This window comes from Haliaeetus albicilla, chromosome 22, assembly GCF_947461875.1.
Source record: "Haliaeetus albicilla chromosome 22, bHalAlb1.1, whole genome shotgun sequence".
Lineage (NCBI taxonomy): Eukaryota > Metazoa > Chordata > Aves > Accipitriformes > Accipitridae > Haliaeetus > Haliaeetus albicilla.
This window is the reverse complement of record NC_091504.1, coordinates 16731545-16743203: the sequence shown is the minus strand read 5'-3', so window position 1 is coordinate 16743203 and position 11659 is coordinate 16731545. Positions and strand designations below refer to the sequence as shown.

General features: G+C 49.3%; 1 long non-coding RNA gene across 1 annotated transcript; it reads left to right on the top strand.

Moving 5' to 3' along the window:
* Positions 1-336: 336 nt before the first annotated feature.
* On the top strand, positions 337-3457 carry LOC138690387 (uncharacterized). Its single transcript, XR_011329237.1, has 2 exons — positions 337-582; positions 2767-3457. It is a non-coding gene; the product is annotated as an uncharacterized lncRNA (long non-coding RNA).
* Positions 3458-11659: the final 8202 nt, after the last annotated feature.

The following is an 11659-nucleotide window of genomic DNA, read 5'->3' as shown; positions in this document are numbered from 1 at the left end:
TTGGCAAAATGTATTTGGTAATCTGCAAAGAAGTCCGGTCCAGCTCTTGGGGTTACCATGGCAACTAGATATTTGCTCATTTGTATTTCCTGAAAATTATGCTGGGCTGTTGATTGCATCGTTTGTGAAGCTCTTTGTCAGGAGGCTGATAGATTGTTGTTTGTCAGGGCTGTATGGGAGTGACGGGTGCTGTCGTTAAGCAGATTTCTGAATGGGAACTTTGCTGGAGCATGGCGTGTGTTATAACTGCATCCCTCCTGCTGAAACCCAGTAACATAACCCCTGGCCTAGGAAGCGTGTGCTTGCTCTGCTAATCCCCTCTGACGTCCATTTGTACTTGTGCAGTTGCTTGGGATAACTCAAAATGCGAGTGACTCACCGTGGAAGACCTTGCTAAGAACGGGACAAGGGAAGGCTTGCAGGAGAAGCTTGCTTCTCGCACCTCTGTAGCATGGAGAAGACTAGAATAAAAGATCCTCCTTTGGCTGTGCTCAGAAATCTGCCGTGGGGTAGGAAGCTGAGGAGGTTTAACTCAAAGGTAGTTTGAGGTATCGCTGCGTCCCCGTGTGATCGGGAGCGGAGGTGAGAGCTGCGTGGCTGGAGGGGCCCCGGGAGCAGCAGCCACCGGCCACGATGGGAGGGCTGTGGTCCTGCTCCTGGGGGGATTAACCACCATCCTCTGCTTCCAGAGTGCGTGGAGACTCTGAGGTTTGGGAAAATGCCAGCTTAGATGAAATGCTTACTTATTTTTGGCATTGCAAAGCCGGCACTCGCTGTGGAGCACTGGGAAAGGACAGTGCTGCAGGGCTGGCTTGAATTTTCAGAGGTGGCTGTAGAACAGGATGCAGAAAGCTTCCTTTTTTTTTATTCTGAAGACAAAATTAATTTGATTTGGATGCTGTTTAGACTCAATGGCCATGGGTTCTCAAAAGTCTATTGACCCACAATCCAGCAGCAGTTTAAGAGCTCAGTGTTTGTTGTCAAGTATTTGTTTAATGGCAAAAATCCACTTGCCACTAATTCCTCTTTTATCTTGTTGAGATAATTAAATTAGGAGGCAGGACATCGTGGCAGGTCTGTAGATAGAAGTTGTTTTGTGCAGCTTGTCCGCATGAGGACATAACTCCTTCATGGATTCCCGGTCTGCTCAGCGGTGCTGGCACTGGTGCCCGTGTGGACTGGGGGGCTGCTGGACCTCATCCTCCTCATCACAGCCAAACTCCTCCAGCCTCCCACCACCGGCCATGGGTCGCACCCAGCAGACACCGAACGTGAAGGTCACAGGCAGAGGGAGGGGAACAAAACGGCAGAAGTGGGGGTTAAAGCAATCAAATGTGGTATTTCATCAGTGTGGAGGGCAAGTGCTCACAGGAAAGGGCTGTGGCCTTTATTAATCTCCAAAGCATCCTATGAAGTCACATCCCAAATAAATGCTGAATGCAAGTGACGAACGTATTAATCTAGTATGGATAGGTACCCTGGATGTAGCTGGGTTGTGAAAATGATTATAATTTGGTAATAGCAATAACATTAACAGTCTAATGAAATCTTAAATGCCAGCTTTGTAACCTGCCCTTTTTTCTCCATTGACTCCATCAAGAGATCTGCTGTAGCTGTCTGGGGGGCTGCATGTCGTTTTGCATGTGATCCCTCTGATCGCCCATGCACACCTGGCCCGATTGGGATTTCAGTATTATTTATTGCCCTGGACCCCATAACCACACAGGTAACACAGAGCAGCTCCTGTAGTAGTAACGCAGGCAGGGTGCTGAAAATCCTTGCTCAGATTTGACATTTTTGGGTGTATTCTGCATCTACAGCAAATTCATCCTTCAATGCACGTTATCCTGGCCCCCTGGGTGCTCCCTGCTGCAGGAATGTCCCTTGCAGGGATGCCTGCAATAGCCATCGGGCTCCCAAAGCATCCCGGCGCTGGTGGGTTTGGTCCCTTCAGCCCTGGGTATCCCCAGGACGTGACTTTTGGGGAAGGACTGGTGAGTTTTTGGGGAAGGACTAACGAGTTTGTGGCTTTGGGTGGAGCGGGGTGAGGCGATGGTGAAGTTTCTTCCACTCCTGGTTTTAGCATCCGACCATACAAGGCATCAAATGCCTGTCAGGGTGGGGTTTTTAACTTTAAAATGCCAGTGCAGGCTCTCACTGCTCATATCTGGCAGCTACAGCCACCACATCCTCTCTCGCACTACTTTCTCCATTTTTCTGGTTTAAACTGAGCAAACCCAAAAAAAGCTGCTTTTTTGTTCAGACGGCTCAGTGCAGTGAATGACCCATTTTTCTTCTCGCATGAGTCACGGATCCTCCTCTGAAAGATCTCATTATTAATATGCCATTTGGGGGATATGTCTGAATTTTCCAGCCATGGCGGCAGTCTTGTCTGTGCTCACTAAGGGAACCTATACAATTAATGACATAGGCCAAATGGCTGCACCCTAATGCAACAGGATTCAGTATCTATGTATTTTTAAAGGATATATTGCTTTTTTAATGGGCATTTTTAGTTACAACATGCTTAACACTTTTTCCTTATTAGAAATCTGTTGAAATTCTTCTCATAATCAGGGGAAGGGGATCCTTCCCCAGATGGTATGTCTCGCAAAAGACAAGCAGAAGAGGACAACAGAGGTATTTTTGGATGTGCAGAATGGTCACGGAGTGGGGCTGCAGCTCAGGGAGAGAGCAACCACCACCCCTGCATCTGGGCTGCCAGGGCAGGGCATCCCAAAGCCCTGCTCTTTGTCTTTTGCACAGACCTCGTTAAGCTGGTGGAGAAAATGACCCTTGTAAGAGATGTCCCCTGCAAGGGGAAATGCGGAATCCAACAGGAGGAGAAGAGTGTCGAGTTTATTTTTGGAAGAGACCAAATGCACCGTCTGGGCTGGCTGAACCCCACCTTGGATGGAGGCAATATGCTCTTTTTAAAATGGTACCTTTATTTACAAGATGAAATACGTTTTCCCTAGCATTGGTGGAGCTCCTGCCTCCAAAACAGCACCTGAAGTGTGACTTTAAACAACACCTTCCTAGTCTAGCAGATAATATGTTAATTCAAGGGTACCAAATGCAAGTTGAAAGAGGATAACATTCCTCCCATTTTCCATTTGTTGGTTCCCCTCGACTGCACTTTCAAAACTTGACTTCTCTGGAGCATCCTGCAAATGCTCAGTCTCCAGCAAGCCTAGTGAAAACACTTAACCACATATATATACACACACACAGACACACATATTCATTATATATACGTGTTTAACCATATATAAATACACATATAGATATTTATGTATTCCATTACTATTATATCATGACCATTTTATGTACAAACACATGCACACATGCTCCGCATGTCCCACATCTTGCTCTCCCTTTCTCCCACCCCACGCAGATTAAACAGCACTGAGGTCTTTCCCATGGGCGTTTCTTCTGTGGAAGAGTCCAATTACATCATTTTGAAGTTCCAAGCGACATATTTGGTAAGATTTACACTAAAACCTAATTTCAGGCTGATTATATACCGTAGGAAGCTGCAGTGCATATCACCTCATTAGCCTGATTAGCTGGCTGAGCTGAAGGATGAGCGCTCTGTGCTCTGCTGAGAACGGTTTATAGAAGAAGGGCCAATAGTCAATAAGGATTTTGGCAGCACCGAGCATATTTACAGGTTTGGGGGTAATTCCGTTTACGGGGATTTTGGGATCAGCCAGGTGCTGGGAATGGCCCTGTGGATAAATGGCTATTTGTGCAGCTCAGCTCTGCTTGGAGACCGAGACATCCCCCTGATTAGATTAGTTTTGCACACTGAGCTCTGCCTTTTTTTTTTTTTTTTTCCCCCCCTCCTAATCCCATGCCTATTATTGTGGATCTGCTGAAAATAACAGGTCTTTGCCGATTTTGGAGCTGGTCTTATGTGGGGGCAGAGCCTAGCTGTGTTTCAGCCCTCCCTGTCTCGCAGGGGAGCGTTTGGCTGTGCAGAGGTTCCGTGCATGGGGGGGTTGTACACGGGACTCGGGGCTGCACAATTTAAATTATTTTAACCTGTAGCTTAGCCACTCACTGTAATTTTAAACAGAGGCTTTCCACGTGTGCCTGCCTGCCCTGAGGCTCTCAATGTGTGCTTAAAGCTCCACTGATTCAGTGGACAAACACTGATTTAGTGGATTTGGTGATGGTGCTTGCTCAGGCTCCCTGAAACGGCACCAAGCAGCTTGAGCATGTTGGGGACTCTGACCCATTTTCTGATGTGGGGGGAGCTGTGGGATAGCAGCTTTACCTCTGAGATGTGCAAGAGTTTTCTAAAGAAGTAGGTGACAAGGGAGCCAGGCACAGAGCCCTGAGGGCCGGGGCAGTCGGCACCTGCCTGGGAGCGTGCCGAGGTCTGCCGAGGATCCAACCCAGCCATGTCCCGGCTCAGCCCTTCGTCACTTCTGGGAACTCAAGCACCAGCTTTCTGGGGCAACTCATGTCGGTCACTGGTCTCTTGTGTCCCCTCCAGCATGGTGAAGGTCTGCCTTGCGCTTGTCTATCCCAGGAAGCAAAGCAGAAGTGATCTCACATGCAGCTTCATCAAACAGAAACTGATGTTGAGTTTGATTAAAAGGTGGGATGGAGACTGAGAAATAAATGAGCCTCTATGGCGCTCATTGCCCTGGGAAAACCAGCCCTCGGAGTTTGCATCTCTGGTGCCTTCTGGAGTCCCAAGCAGAGCTGCAGAGCTGGACAACAGGTTTGACATCACATGCTTCAGGGATTGAATCTTGGCCCGATAAATCAGAAATCCAATTCTGCCTGATCTCTGCTCGGGAGGTTGCTCCAGGCCCTGCTTCAGGCGAGAGCTGTGCTGGGTCGGGGCAGCCCCTCACTCTGGGGGGGCTCGGCTGTCACAAGTGTGAGTCTCCTCAGAAAGGTTGTTGCTCTTGTAGGCTCTTGTATTGCAAGTTATCATCATGCAGATAGTGCAGCACATCTCCACTGCATCCCTGGCAATCTCTGGCATCAGTATGATTTCCTCTGGCCACTTTTTGAATACGGTTTTGAACGATCAGTGTGTGTGACTCCGCAATAAGAATGCTGATTAAGTGCTACTTCCACAACCACAGGGTTAAATTAGTTTCAGCCGTCACCAATGACTTATTGAACACTTGTACTCCTGGATACTTTTTGTGATTTTCTTTAAATGATTTAGTCCTGAATTCAGAGTGGTTCCATTTAAATGGGATTTGTCCCAGCCTGATGGGCTTGTGTTGACGTCGCATTGGAGCTCGCAGTGACAGTGCTGACCCGGAGCCGTGTGTGTTGCAAATGCAGTCCCTGGAAGAAGTCACTAAGGTGTGTAGCAATGGTAGATTGTTCCTGAATTGCTTCAAAAAAAAAAGAGGAGGAGAAGGCAGAGGCAATGATATATTGATAATTCATCTATCCCTGCCTGTGCGCTGGGCCAGGTTCCCATTTCTAGTGTGCTGGAATGAACTCAGAACAACACTGTTAATGGCAGTGGAATTGCTTCTAGACTTACGTTTGTGTGGTTGAAACTACAATCTGTCTGTAGTTTGGGCTAAAACTGCCTATCGGCGTCTCGGGAGAAGTGAGACCATCCAGGACAGGAGAAGGAGGCACACAAAACCTTTTTGCAAGGTGAAATCTCATCTCTTTTCATTTACCAAGGGATACATGGTTCGCTGTGGGTATCTTCTGGCTTGGAATCACTATTAAAAAAATCAAACAGACCGAGCGTTAGTAGTGCAGCTCACATGGGTGAGACAGCAGGAGGGTGGGATGCTGGGATGGAGAGCATCCGTGGTGGCTTTCCTGGGGTCCATGTGTCTCTTCCAGGCACAGAGGAATGCAGGAGCCGATTTGCAGCCAGCCACGTACCGACGTCGTTACCAGATGGGAGTATTGCCATGCTCCTTGGTCTGGCATGTGCTATCTCTCCATCTCTCCATCCCGGATTTCTAAAATAGCATTGCCATATGTTGTACGAGCTATAGGCTGTAGGGGATGAATCATGGGTCCCATGGCTGAAATGAGGCCGTCTCCAGTTTGGATCTTGTTGTCAATAATATATGACGGTTTAGTGTGATGATGTGGTGGCTGGACAGATGCTGTGGGGTTGGGGTCAGGACAGGAAGGTAACAGTGAAAGACCGGGGTCAGACTCAGAGCATCCCTGGTCCTGCACAAGGTCTGGTCCAACAGCAGTTGAAGTCCTGTGGGCTTTGCTGGGGTTTGAGCCAGACTGCAGGGCTGGAGGTGTCCCTCAGCTGGGTGGAAATCCAGCTACTGCCCCTATTTCGTGGGTTTTCATTACTTGGGAGAGAAAATCCCACTTGGGCGGCAAGTTCGCCTCTATACAAGCCTCAGCTTTCAAAACTTCACCAAGACTTTTGAAGCAGAACTTACTCTGAAATGTCCTAATTCTTATGGATTATGGCAGTTTTGATGAAATCTGCTTACCTTTCCTGGTCTCCGTGGGTCTGAGAAACCAAGCGTGGTGGTCCGGGGGAGTGGAAGTTGGTGCTAAAGCTGACCCTGAATTTCACCCCAAACATGATGTGTTTCTTTTTTTTATGTGTGTGATTAAAGTAAAGGGTGGGTTGGTTGGTTTTTTCCTATTATTGCCTCCAACCAACCCTACAGGGCCAGGAAAAAAGATAGGGCTGATTTACTTTCCAATTCCTTTGCCATCATCCAAATTGTTATGTGATCTGAATTTGGTCCAGTGGCATCTTTTTGCAAAGTGAAGGCTCCAAGATAAGATAAAATAAGATGCTATAGCTGGATTCTACAAAGAGGAGATGCAGGCAGGGCTGTCGCAGGTACCTGCCCTGCGCTTGCCAGACTGTGCAGTGCTGTCTTGGTAGTGAGGGTGCAGAAAGCTACTTTACAGCAAGGACTTCCCGAATGGTGGGAATGGTAATTTATTAGCATTTCTTCCATTCATACAAGAATTAGTTGCTGGTGAAGGACTAGTTTTCTGGCTGGAGTGAAACAACTAAGAGTGGTTTGGATAAGATGCTGCAGGTGAGAAATTGCAGCCAGATGTACAGCAAAACCAGGACCTGCAGCAGAGCAGGGATGGGCAAAACAAACCTAAAAATTAAACCTGATCAGGATCTTTCCAGAAGAGAAAGGTAAGTACATGAAAAATAGAAAGAATTGGGCATTCTGCATGGGAAAACGCCCAGAGTGAAAAATCCCGATCAGACAGGGAGTAGTGGTGAGCAAGCCCAGAAGGATCCAGTACAATTGTCAGTGTGGAATTGGTTACTGAAGAACAAAAGCAGTTTCCTCTCTAGTTCTCTGAATTGCCCTTGCAGCAATTTATTTTAGTTAAATGGTTCATCCCTGCTAGCTGATTTGGGGAACTGGGTTCTCTGCTAATGACAGATTTTTCATGGAGCCAAATTCTGCATTGATTTACTTTGTGCCCCTTCACTGACTTCCCTGGTGATGCCCAGGGTGTAAAAGAGCACAGCTCCCATGTGTCAGACTGAGAAAGATCCCTGTTTTTATCATAAAGTGCTTTCTGCGATACTAAATAAGCAGTTTAAAAACAAAGCCTAAAATCACTGTTATTAAGCCATGGCTGCTGCTGGCCTCTGCCTTTTCTTGAAGGTTATTGATTGCTACTGCGGATAATAATTTTTCCTGCTTGGGCTTTCTTCTTCCCCAGGCAGCTGAGTTCCTGGCGAACTTGTATTTATCTGTGGCATCCTTGTACCCAGGGCATGGTCCTTGCTGAGGTGGCCAGGATGAAGTGTGGGGTGTCCCGGGGAGGATGTGGTGGCTCCTGCGATGGCCAGTTTGCCCAGTGCCACTTGCCTCCCTGCAGCGAGCTGCTCTACAAAGCCTGAAACGCTGCTTGATGCCTGAAGTTGCAGCAATGTCGCTCTGTGATCTGAGGGAGGCAGTTACCATCACTTATAAACATCCTGCTGAAATTAGATCTGTTGGTCCTTTTCCTTAGGAAAGAAGCTCGTCTCTCTGCTTTGTTTTAACACTTCAGCACAAGGTGGGCATCGGAGGAGCCCGTAGGATGAGTTACAGATGGGTACTGTGATAATGCTCACTCTGCTCCTCGCAGCACATCTGCAAATACACAAACAGTATCGCCCTCTTGTTTTTCTATTATGCTCATTTTGAACATGTAATTTCCAAACAGCTCTGGGTGTTTGGTTTTTCCATTAAACCAGACAAGGCATCCTCGAGTACCACCAGAGACCAAATGAAATGCCTGCCAGTGTAAGCAAATCTAGAAGACATTATGCTCTGCATTTTGCAAGAGAGATTATAAAGATCCTATTTCCATGGCAGGTCTCTGTAGTGTTTGTTGCTACTCATCCCCTACTGATGCTGCTGAGGTCAGGCTGGGGCTGTGGGCCAAATTCGGCCTGGGTGGAAGCGCTGGGCCCTCCTTGGCTTCCCAGAGGGTAAGGCAGTGCCTGCTGCGTCCTTGTCACTCCTGCCAGTGCTGGACCAGCACAGGGTCCTTCCTTTTAAGAAAGCCCCAAAATCATTGGGGCTGAGATGTTTCACACGCTGCCAAAAGCAGCTTCCAGGTGTCACAGAGGCTGCCCTGCTGCTGGAGACACCTTTCCTCCCAGGCTGGTGGGACTCTACGTTGCACCGGGGTTATCCCAGGGTTATCCCAGGGTTACCCCAAGGTTACCCCACGGTGAGGCTTGCCCAGCTGGCACAGGGATGACCTGGCTGCACAGCCCAAAAAGGGAGCAGCGGTTCTGCTCTCCCCGAGGGCGACAGCGGCACCCACAGGGACGGTGCACAGGTGCTGGCCCTTGGGCAGTGTCCAGCCCTGGAGCTGCTCGGACAGCATGGAAAATACCAAGAAAAAGGAGGGGAAAGGATGTGACTGCATGAAAGTTGCAGACACGGTGTCTGCCCCCGCAGCCTGGGGAGCACTGTAATGGAAACTCATCAGATCTGCAAAAAACCAAGGAGAAAACACTAAACCAAGAATGCTCAGTATGTTTTCTATCAGTTTTTATTTGCAGTTGGTCCAAATCCCAGATTCCTTGTTTTGTAAAGACTGGACCTGGGCTTTTAGCATGCCTTGCTCTGGGTACTTGTGCTGGAGAGCAGCAGCGGGACAGTAATGCCCTCGTAGAGCAGAGGACAGAAAGTAGTCGGGCTTAATGAGCAGCTGGCACATGGCAAGTTTTCAACGCTAAGGAAGACGCTTGATGCATTCTCTTTAAGTGAAGAGCCCTGACGAAATGTTTCCCATAGAAGGTGGCTCCCGTGGGCTGCCAGAGGAGGTGGGTGCCCTGTGGGAAGGTGCTGCCAGCTCGGGTCTCCCCTTCTGTGACAGGCAAGGAGGCTGTGGCATGGTGGCGTTTGCAGGCGAGGCCACCTTGCTGCCCCTAATTAATGCTGTCACTAATTAATTTTTGTCCCAGGTGCTTCTCCACCCAAATTTCCCATATTGGTAACAGTGGGCTGTCCACCACGGAAACCCAAGCCAGAGGCTCCCTGGGGTGATGGAAAGGAGCCGCAGGTCTTCCTGAAACCCAACACAAAGGAGCATCTCTGGTTAGTGCTACCACCCAAGCAGACACAGCTCACCTCAGAGGCTTTTCTTTGTAAAAATTTGTCATAATTAAAATGTATTTTCCCTCCCCAGCTCTCACATTGACACCTTTCACTCTTGTTACTTCTGACATGACAACATTAAGCAGAGAGGGCTCAGGTCACGCTCATGGTTCACACTAAATCTGCCTGTGGTCATGGTCGACTGTGAGTGGGGCTAAAGAGTCCGTCCCTCTCCAAAAGCAGTGCCCCGCTGTGTCACTCATGGGAGATCATTGCTTCAGGCCGGGAGTCCCCAAAGGTGGGAGTCCCAGAAGCATCCTGTAAGGGGGGTTATGGCCTGTGAGTTAAAATCCAAGTGATGTTTTAACCAAAACACTGGGAATTGGGGCAGTCCTGTGGCCGGGAAGCAGGGTGTGCATGAGGGATTTGACTGGAAGTGCCTGGGGCAGGTCAGGTTGGAGCATCCCCCAGCTGCTTCGCTTGGTGGCACAGCAAACACCAGCCAGGGCCCCGCAGCAGGAGAAACCCAGCACAGAGCTGGGCACGAGGCTGCAGCGGGGGCCCCGGTTAGAGCCAGCAGCGCCAAGCATCCGCAGCATTCCCCCCCCATTTCTGCCTGCCCTGGATGCAGCATTGCATGTCGGGTTCATCACGGCCAGAGAAATGAAGTTTTTTTCTCCTTAATTTGGCACAACCTGACTTGCAGTGCCGGGGTAGCTTCCCCGCTGCAGGCTTTCCGGATCTGCCGGACGGGCCCCTGGGGGGCTGGAAATGCTCAGCCCTGACTTCGACCTTAATGCACCGAAGATGTGATTATCCTAACGCAGCACGGCTCCTGTCGCGCCATTACGCCCCGTTGCTGATGGGCTTCTCAATATAAAGCAGCTTCCTCTGGGTGCAGGCACCCATGTTGCCCGTGGTGGGGGGGGTCTGCCATCTCCAGCCTTTCCTCTGCATGCAAATGCCATGATCCACTCTGCAAATCCGAATTTCCCTGCAGCTCTCCACCTCTCTTAGTTCCTTCTGTTTCCATAGGGATTATAAAGCAAGTCTTTGCATCAGACTTATTGAAAGCGAACCTGGGGTTCTTCTGTTTGCAAAGCACTGCGAAGGAAGGAGGGATGGCTGCGATCCTGGGCAGCAGCAACAGCCTGGTGGGATCCCACAGGAACCGAGCCTTCGCAGGGGCCAGTGGGTCCATGCACAGCAGGCTCCTGGGGGTGCACACGAAAGAGCTCAGCAAAGTCAGACAAGAAATAGGTGTAGGGTAGGAAAAAAAAAAAAAGCAAGTGGATGGAATCCCATGGTGGATTTATCACCTTGGGAAAGGCAAAAATCAAGACTGAACGTTTTCTCTGAGTTTCTCTGCTTGAGCTCTGCTGGGGCACTTGAACTAGAAGAGGGTGTGGACCAGGGGCAGCTGGGACCTGCACCGTGTGGGGTAGCAGGGGAAGGAAGAGTCATTCCAGATGTAAAATTTGGCAAAGGATGCCATTAACTTTTTTTTTTTTTCTCCCCCAAACAACACTCAGAAGATGAAGAACAAGTCCTTTCACTGACACCTAGCAAACGCCTCGGTGGACAGCCCAGCACCCTCTCAGTGCTGACGGGGATGACCAAGTGTGTGTGAAATGATTAGTGCCGTTTCTTCCATGGGTGGCAATGCTTGGCAGGGGCAAGGCCGGTGCTGCTGCACCAGGTGCCATACGCAGGCAGCAGCATCGTCCCTGCCCCGCATGCTCACAGCCTGCGTGGCTGCCCCTGGAGCCCCACAGCCCTTAGTCTGGCTGCGTGCTACAGCAGGCGAGACAGGGAAATGTCCCTCCAATGTGCATCGCCACTGGATGAAAGTTATACATGTTTGTATGCATTTGTAGGGAGCTACAAATTTTGCAGTGGCACATATGTGAGAGAGTGCTGCCATCTTTTGGCTATGCAAATCAGGAGAGGTATAGAGGAGTTCTAGATGGGGCCTATCGCAATTTGCACTGGCTAGGAGAATGTTGCTTATGCAGTACTTTTCTCTGTTCTGTGTGTTTTTACCACTATTCCCATTATGATGTATTATTCCCTTTACCATGTGAAGTGACCCTGGGTGC